We start from the raw sequence: 8,715 nt of genomic DNA on the forward strand, positions 1-8,715 counted from the left end.
AAGTGCTAACACGATTCATAAACAAAATGAACTCAGCACAAGGGACTTATCTCTAAGATTTATACAAAACTCCAACTCCTCAACACCAAAGGAATTAACAATCCAATTGAAAAATGGGCAGAAGACATGAATAGACACTTCACCAAGGAGGATATTCAGGTGGCCAGCTAATACTTGAAGAGATGCTCACAATCATTGGCCATCAGAGAGATGTAAATCAAAATAACAATGAAATATACCATCTCACCCAAGCACTGATGGCAAGGTTCAATGAGACAGAAAATAACAAATGCTGGCAGGGATGTGGAGAGATTGGGACTCTCGTGCATTGCTGGTGGGACAATGAAGTGAGACACCCACTGGGGAAAGCAATATGGTGATTCCTTAGAAAGCTGGAATTGGAGATACCATTTGACCTGGCAATCCCATTACTAGGTATATGTCCTAGAGAGTGAGAGCCAGGACAGGAATAGATAGATATATGCACACCCATGTTCATCACAGCGCTACTTACAATAGCAAAAAGATGGAAACAACCTATGTGCTCATCAGTGGAAGAGTGGATGACCAAACTATGGTCTATACACATAATGGAATCCTATGCAGCACTAAAGAATAATGTAGAGTCTGCAAAACACCACATAATATGGATGAACTTGGAGGACATTATGCTGAGTAAAATAAGTCAATCACAGAAGGGCAAATATAGATTAGTTTGTTGTTGTGGAGGGTCAAGGAAAGGTTTATATATGGAGGGAAACTTTCTTTATTGGTTGTCAGGAGTAGAAGTGGAGGGGAGGGACCAGTGAAAAAAAATGCATTGACCCATGTCACTTTAGTTTTGTGTATTTCACTGTAAATAAATTATATTTCAATAAAATGCATTTTTAAAAAAAGATTACCACATGGTTCATTTCCTCATCTCACTCAGCTCTCTGCTCAGATATTACCTTCTCAGGGAGGTCTTTCCTGACCATTCTGATTCCATAACTCCCTCCCCATAAACAGACAGACACACAATATTCCCCCTCCCTGCTTTATTTTTCTCTATAGCACATAGCCCATCTAAAGTTCTTTACATTGTTTTCATTTATCATAATTTATTGCTGTAAATTCTATGCCAGCAGGGAGTTTTATCTGTTTTCTTTACTGCTATAGCTCCAGCACCTAGGATGTTGCCTGGTACATAGTAAGTACTTAATAAATAATTGAGTGAATGAAATAGTAATGTAACTAACAAAAACTGGGAGATTGAAAAAAGGATAATGTAATTGTTTCCCCTTCTTTTATTATGGTGAGTGAATAAAAGCGATCTAGTTAATGAACTAATAAAAGGCGTTTAAGACTATCATTTAAAAATAATAATTTAAATAATAAAAAAAATCACTGAACTAACTAAAAACAAATGGTTACAGGGGATTTTGGGGATGATGAAACTATTCTGTATGAACCATAATGCTAGATGACATTTTGCATTTGTCAAAACCCATAGAACTATACAACACAGAGTTGTACTTTGGACTTTAGTTAATAATAGTGCATCAATATTGGTTCATCATTTGTAACAAATAAACCACACCAATGCCAGATGTTAATAATAGGAGAAACTGTGTGTGTGTATGTGGAAGGGGTATGGAAACCTATCTGCTCGATTTTTCTGTGAATCTAAAATGGTTCTAAAAACATAAAGTCTACTAATGAGAAAAAAAAATGGTTAACAGTAGCTCCTCTGGAGAGGGGTTGGGAGGGAAAAGAAAGATTTTCACTTTTTCTTTGTTTACAGTGGAACAGTTTAAAATAATGAAACAGATCTCTAGGCCTATGGGAGAAATTTTTTCATTATACGAAGTGTAATGTTGTGTCAGCTGCCATCGAGTCAATTTAGACTCACAGTGACCCATGTGACAGTGTAGAACTACCCCCATAAGGTTTTCTAGGCTGTAATCATTATAGAAGTAGATTGGCTGGTCTTTCTCCTCCATCATTGCTAGGTGGGTTCAAAGTGACAACCTTTCAGATTGCAGCCAGGTGCTTCCAGGGCTCCTTACCCACCCACTGTCATTGAGTCGATTCCAACTCATAGCAACCCCCATTGGGTTGCCAAAGCAGTAAATCTTTATGGAAGCAGAATGCCTCATCTTCCTTCCACAGAGCGGCTGGTGGGTTTGAGCCACCAACCTTCTGGTTAGCAGCCAGATGCCTTAGGCACTGTGCTACGAGAGCTCCTTAGTAATGGTAATATATGATGTATAACACGATCACAAATACCCATCTCTATTGCATAGGTTATATCTGAAAGGATACATACCAATATGTCACCAATGGAATTTTCAGGACATGGATTGACAATACGAAGATTGCGACAGAGAATGTTTGTCACCTCATACACATACTTTTATAAGGTTTGGATGTCACATGCCTGCATTTTATTATATTTTTAAAATAAATACACAGGTATTATTTATTAAATAAAAAGCACAGGGACTGGCTCAAAGGCAGAGGTAAATTGAAAGACTTGAATGGCAACCGCTGCCCATAGGACATTCATGAAATTCCCAGGGTGGGCACAGCAGACCTTCCTAGTGTGGGGAGTGAACACTGAAGCAGAGTAGACCCTGGGGCTGTGTGCTGCCTTTCAGGTCTCTGCAGTTCCCTCCTCCATCCTCCAACCTCAAGGGAACATAGAAAAGGGACAGGTTTCCCCCTAGGCTCCTGGACCCCTGTTCTATTGTCCCCTGGCATTGAGACTGCCTGAGTTTGACTCCCAGTAGAGGATGAAGCCATGTGGAGACCAGTGCTTCTGAGACTGATGTTCAAGAGGATCACCAGTGATCTTATCAATGCAGATTCTGATCCAGTCGGTCTGGCGTGGGGCCTGAGAGTCTGCATTTCTAGAAGCACCCACGTAAAACTGATGCTGCTGGTACACAGATTGTAAAGATAGCAAGCGTCCTCAGCAGTTGTTCTCAGAATCTGGTCCCTGGATGTGCTAGCCTCATCTGGGAACTTGTTAGAAATGCAAATTCCGGGCTCCACTTACTGAATCAGAAACTCTGGGGCTGGGGCTCAGCAATCTGAGTTTGACCCCACCCTCCTGGTGATTCTGATGCACTATAATGTGTGAGAACCACTCATGTAGACCCAGGAGATAGGGCACCTGTGATACAGCCCAAGTTCAGTGACACCTTGGGCAGTCACTTCCCCTCTCTGACCTCAGTTTCCTCATCCATAATAAAATGGAGCCTTACCTGGCTCAGGTACACAATGAGCATAGATTTGCAAGAAAGCCTGGCTGGTTCTAGGAACTAAGGAACTCTCTATATAGGTTGTCTCCTCTTTAGGCAAGAAAAGAAGGGCATTGCTACTCCCTCCTCTCACGCTCCACACTCCTGGATTCCTTAGGTCTGATAACATTTCCTCGCCCAGCCGGGATAGGGAGATGGGTCTTTCCACAGCCCTGCTTCCCCTCCCTGCTTCCTTTTTAGACTCCTGCACTCACCATTCCAGGTCTCCTCTCCCTGGGAGCCTAGGGGACAGAGAGACCCATCCCACCCAGCAGCTGACCTCTTCCTCAGCCTTCTGACCTGCCCACACCCCTTTGATGCAATGCTCTTTGTTGCAGAGCTTTGGGGTTTCCTCGGATATCTGTTTCTCCAAGGAGAAAGAGAAGAAAAAACTGATCAAGGCTTCAAGGCTCTAACGATTTGGGTTTTATGGCATCATTTCAACAGACATCAGTGGGCAGCTCCCCTGAAGCCAACCCGCCCAGGCTTGCTCCTGGGCCTTGCGCTCTCTCGGTGGAAATCCCCTCCCACGCACAGCCCTTTAATCACTTTCCAGCCCAATAACTTTCCTGATTCACCAGGGATCCCTTTCGTCTTAAGAGCGCCCACTGTCCTCTCTCTGATGGGGCTGAGTCTGGGCTTGAAGGCATTTGATCCCAGCTTGGGCCTGACAGAAATTGGACTTGTGGGTTTGGGGTTCAGGTTAGGGCCTGCCAAGTTTTCCCTTTTCCCATGCCATCCTGGCATCTGGTTGCCCATATTGTGGGAGCAAAGGGGCTGCCCTGGAATGACCCTCTTCCTTAGGGACACTGAGTGGCGAAGCAAGAACACCAGAAGGAAACTAATTGATGAAGGGGGCTTATGGCCTGAGCCAATCCACCATTGATGGCTACACAACCCTAGGTATGTCAGTTGCTTTCTGGGACATAGCTTTTTTTTTTCTTGTTAACATAAAATATGTTTTAAATGCAAGTAATATTTGAATCCACCACCCTTTTATAGTTTGTCATATGGTGGTGGCTTGTGTGTTGCTGTGATGCTGGAAGCTCTACCACTGGTATTTCAAATGCCAGCAGAGTCACCCATGGTGGACAGGTTTCAGTGGTGCTTTCACACTAAGACAGGCTAGGAAGAAAGGCCTGGTGATCTTCTGAAAATAAGTCAATGAAAGCTATATGCATCACAACAGAACACTCTCTGACATAGTGCAGGAAGATGAGCCCCCTAGACTGGAAGGTGTTCCAAAGACATGGTGGCTGCAACAATGGACTAGAAGATTATAAAGATGGCTCAGGACCAGGCAACATTTCATTCTATTGTTGTACATGGGGCTACCATGAGTCAGAGCCAACTTGATAGCAACTAATAACAATATTGGAATGCATTTTTGTTGTAAAAAAAAATCCAAACATGAAAGTATCTTTTCCCCACCCTTCCAGTTACCCCACGCCTAGAGACAACTATCTTGGTTGTAGTAGACCCACACTAGCTTGGTGTGGGGCCTGCCACTCTCTGTGCTTTATGCATGTGTATGATGGATATGTACCCCAGCTAGTATAAAGCAGCGTTCTCACTGGTAATGTGAGAGTGTGGCTGGAGGATTTGTTAAGTCTCTTTCCAGCACTGGCATTTCTACATTGTGGGCGGCTCTTCCCTGTCCTTCAAAAGGGCAGTCATTCATAGATCTCAATAAAATTTTGGAGGGAAAAAAAAAAAGCTTAACGAGGAAAAAGCAGAAGACAAGTATCAACAATACCATAGTTCCTTCTAGGTGAGGGGATTATGGATGATTTTCTCTCCTGCTTGCCTTTGCTTCTCCAATGTTTCATCATGAGAATTATGAATTTTCATAGTGAGGGTTACTTTAATAGTGGGGAAGTTCCTTTAATGATAGGGAAGCCACTAGTAAGATCAGGCAGAGAAAGAGGCGATAAGTTGTCCAGCCTGGGACTGAGGTCAAGGAGAAACTAACAAATGGTTCATAGCTGGAGAGTGCAGAGGGGCTGAGGAAGGGAAGGGAGGCTTATGGCATATTCTTGGACATGACTTGTTGTTGCTAGACTCATGGGGATATTATGTATAACAGGGCAGAGCACTGCCCAGTTCGGCACCATCCTCACAGGTGTTTCAGTATATCTGAGCCCCTTGTGACTAAAAGGGAGATTATGGGGAAGAACATGAGAGTAAATTCTATCATGTGTGAGTTAAGCCAGGGCTTAATTGTGAGGCAGGCTCTGGGGCCACACAATGGTGAATAAATAATTGATCATTCCCTTCTTAATGGGGACTGGCAGAAGAGAAGAGTTTGCACACTCAAGGAACCCCCACCTACCTCCAGTAAGGAGAGATTCCCTCCTCCTGAAGGGGGATCCCAGAGGTAAGCATTAGTTTTTTGACAAGTCACCATTCTGACTTTGCAGAAACAAGGTCCCCCAGTACTGGGATATGGCCTAGCTAAGATGTTCTCTTCCACATGTTTGATGATATGGGTGCTAATTAGGGTAGACTGGGTCATGCTATAATAACAAACTTCCCCCAAAACCACAATGGCTTAACAAAGCACACCCATTTCTCACTTGTACCATACATCCTACTTAGGCTGGCAGGGGAGGTTCTGTTCATTGTGGTGCTCCAAGATCCAGGATTATGCAGGCACCATCTTGACAATCTTCCACCATCTCTGCCACGGGAAAAAGGGATATGCTGACTTACACAGTGGCTCTTAAAGACCTCCCCTCAGAAGTGAAACAAGTCACTTTTAATTACATTTTAGAGACCAAAGCAAGTCCTGTAGCCACCTCAAACTTCAAGAGAGGACCATATGTCCAGAGGTTGAGGAATAGCTGGGAACAGCCCTAAAGGATTATAGTGTGGCTGTCATGGGACCAGCAGATGCCCCCAGGAGGCAGGGCCATGAGGATGTCCAGGGGTTCCTCTTCACTTTTCCAATGGGAAGCAATAGCCCCATTGACCTAGGAGCAAGCCCTTGAACCTTCTGGAGGAGTCAGGTTGAGGTCAACAGAGTGGAAGTGTAGAAGGATCTGGGGCAGATGCTTCAGAAAAGGCACCAAGGACTTGTTCAGCCATAGTAAATGCCTAGTCAGGGCTTTCTTTGTTAAAGATAATCTGCCTTCTGAATTTTCATGGCCTTTGGGGAGAGTCTTCCTAGGCCTATAAACTCAGAACAACAGAGTTGGGCGGTTCCCCTACAGCCTGGCTTCTCCAGTGTGGTCCCAGGATGGGCAGCACCACCTTCACCTGGGAGCTTGTGGGAAATTTTCGCTTCAGGCCCCACCCCAAACTACTGAATTAGATAGAATCTGCATTTTAACAAGATCCCCAAGAGATTGGCATGCACTTTAAAGTTTGTGAAGCACTTCCCTAGAACTAATTTAGGCCAGTATCTTTATGTCACAAATGAGGAGTCAACACCCAGTGGGGAGGAGGATGGCCAAAGTCACATGGCTGCTTCCAATACTTGCCAGTGACTTTGAGCAAGCCATTTTAAAAATTCACTGAATCGCAGTTTCTTCTTCCGTGATAAGGGATAATATAACCACCTCATAGTGCTGATGTGGGAATCAAACAAGATAGTATCTAGGCCAGTGCCAGGCATTACAGCATGTGCTCAATAAAGGCTCAGGCTCGATTTCACTGTCTAGCATTGCTCTTCACAGCCCCTGGCATATGGCAGTTTCTTCTAAATAGGAGAGTGTTGGGAACAGCAGTGAAGGGAATGGGGTCTGGTCCCAGCTGTCTCTGTTTATATCCTGCTTGTGCCATTTGAACCTTGGGCAAGTTCCTGAATTGTTCTTGTGTACTTGGTTTCAGCTTGACCGTTTGTAAACGTATACCTCCTACCTCATAGGTTACTTCAAGGATTAAATAAATGAAGTCACTTAAGGTCTTTGAACAGGCATGTAGTAAAGTACACAAAAGGGATGTATGATGCCCCCAAAATATCCAAAACAGGGAGGCTGGGGCCTGGGGACCTGAGCTCCAGACAAGGTGAAGGTCTTTCTCAGAGGGAGCTGCTTGTTTTGCCCACTGACTTACTGCAAGCCCCCAGTGTGCTTCTCTGGCCCCTGGACAGTCCACCTAGGACCCCCAGCCCCTAGCTGTGCTTTTCTTCTTCCAATGCTGGAATGGCTTCACTGTTCTCCTTTGCACCTGCTGTGACAGGCCAGGGGCTGTCTATCCAGGAGAGAAGGAGGTACACAGGGCAGGCAGCTGTCTTCACATCTTTGAAGGGCTGTCACACAGAAGAGGGATTAGACCTGTTCTGGATGACTCTAGGGGACAGAAATAGGAAGTTCCAGGAAGTCCTCTCTAATCATTAGAACTGTTTAGAGGCGGCACCAGCTGTCGGGTGGGGCTGTGGGCTGGTGGCAAGCTGCAGGGTGGAGGTCTAAGCTGGCTGGGAGTTGGCTCAGTCCTCAAACCTGACTGAGCATCAGAATCACCTGAGGACGTTTTTAGAATACAGATTCCCCCAGACCCCACCCAGGCCTAATGAATCAGAATTTCAAGGGGTGGGGCTGGGAAGCCACTTCAAAAGGCTACCTGCTGATTCTCATAATAACCAGGGAGTGGGAACCCTGCAGTAGTTGATATCTGAGGTTTCTAGTGTCCTGCTCCACTAGCCTCCACCACCCTCACCTGATCTAGGTCTAGGGACCAAGACCTCCTGAGTTTCTGCCTCCTTCAAAGGAATTTCTGTGTTCTTGATGAGGGGAAGTTCTACTCTGTCCTGTACAGTCCCTATGAGTAGGAATCCACTTGATGGTAGTGGGTTTGGTTTGGTTCATATAGGGATGCCTCGTCTAATAAAGGGAGCTCTGGTAGCATAGTGGCTAAGACACTTGCCTGCTAACCAGACGGCTGGCGGTTCAAACCCACCAGCCACTCCTCGGAAGGAAGGTTGGGCAATCCTACTTCCGTATTGATACTGCCTCGGAAACCCAAGGAGGGGTCGCTATGAGTCGGGGCCCACTCGACAGCATTTAACAACAACAACAACAAAGTCTAATAGAAGAAGAAGAAGAAATCACTGCCATGGAGTGGATTCCAACCCACAGTGACCCCCACAGTGGATTCCAACCCACAGTAACCCCCCACAGTTTCAAGGCTGTAAATCTTTACCGAAGCAGATTGCCTCATCTTTCTTTCTGGGAGCAATTGATAAGTTTGAACCACTGACCTTATGATTAGCAGCCAAATGCCTTAACCACTGCACTTAACCATCAGAGCTCTAATCCTCTCCCATTCCTGCCCTAACCCCATAGTCATGTTCCTTTTGATCCGTCTCTTCCTCCCCAGCCTCTTAGGTGACATAGACTGGGTGCTAGGGCTGCTAGAGGGAGGCTTGAGAAGGCTGAGCCTGCCTCCCATCGGAGACGCAGCTCTTTCTCATAACATTTTAGGAGTCTAA

This window comes from Orycteropus afer, unplaced genomic scaffold (assembly GCF_000298275.1).
Source record: "Orycteropus afer afer isolate SDZICR_OR568_19922 unplaced genomic scaffold, OryAfe1.0 scaffold00075, whole genome shotgun sequence".
Lineage (NCBI taxonomy): Eukaryota > Metazoa > Chordata > Mammalia > Tubulidentata > Orycteropodidae > Orycteropus > Orycteropus afer.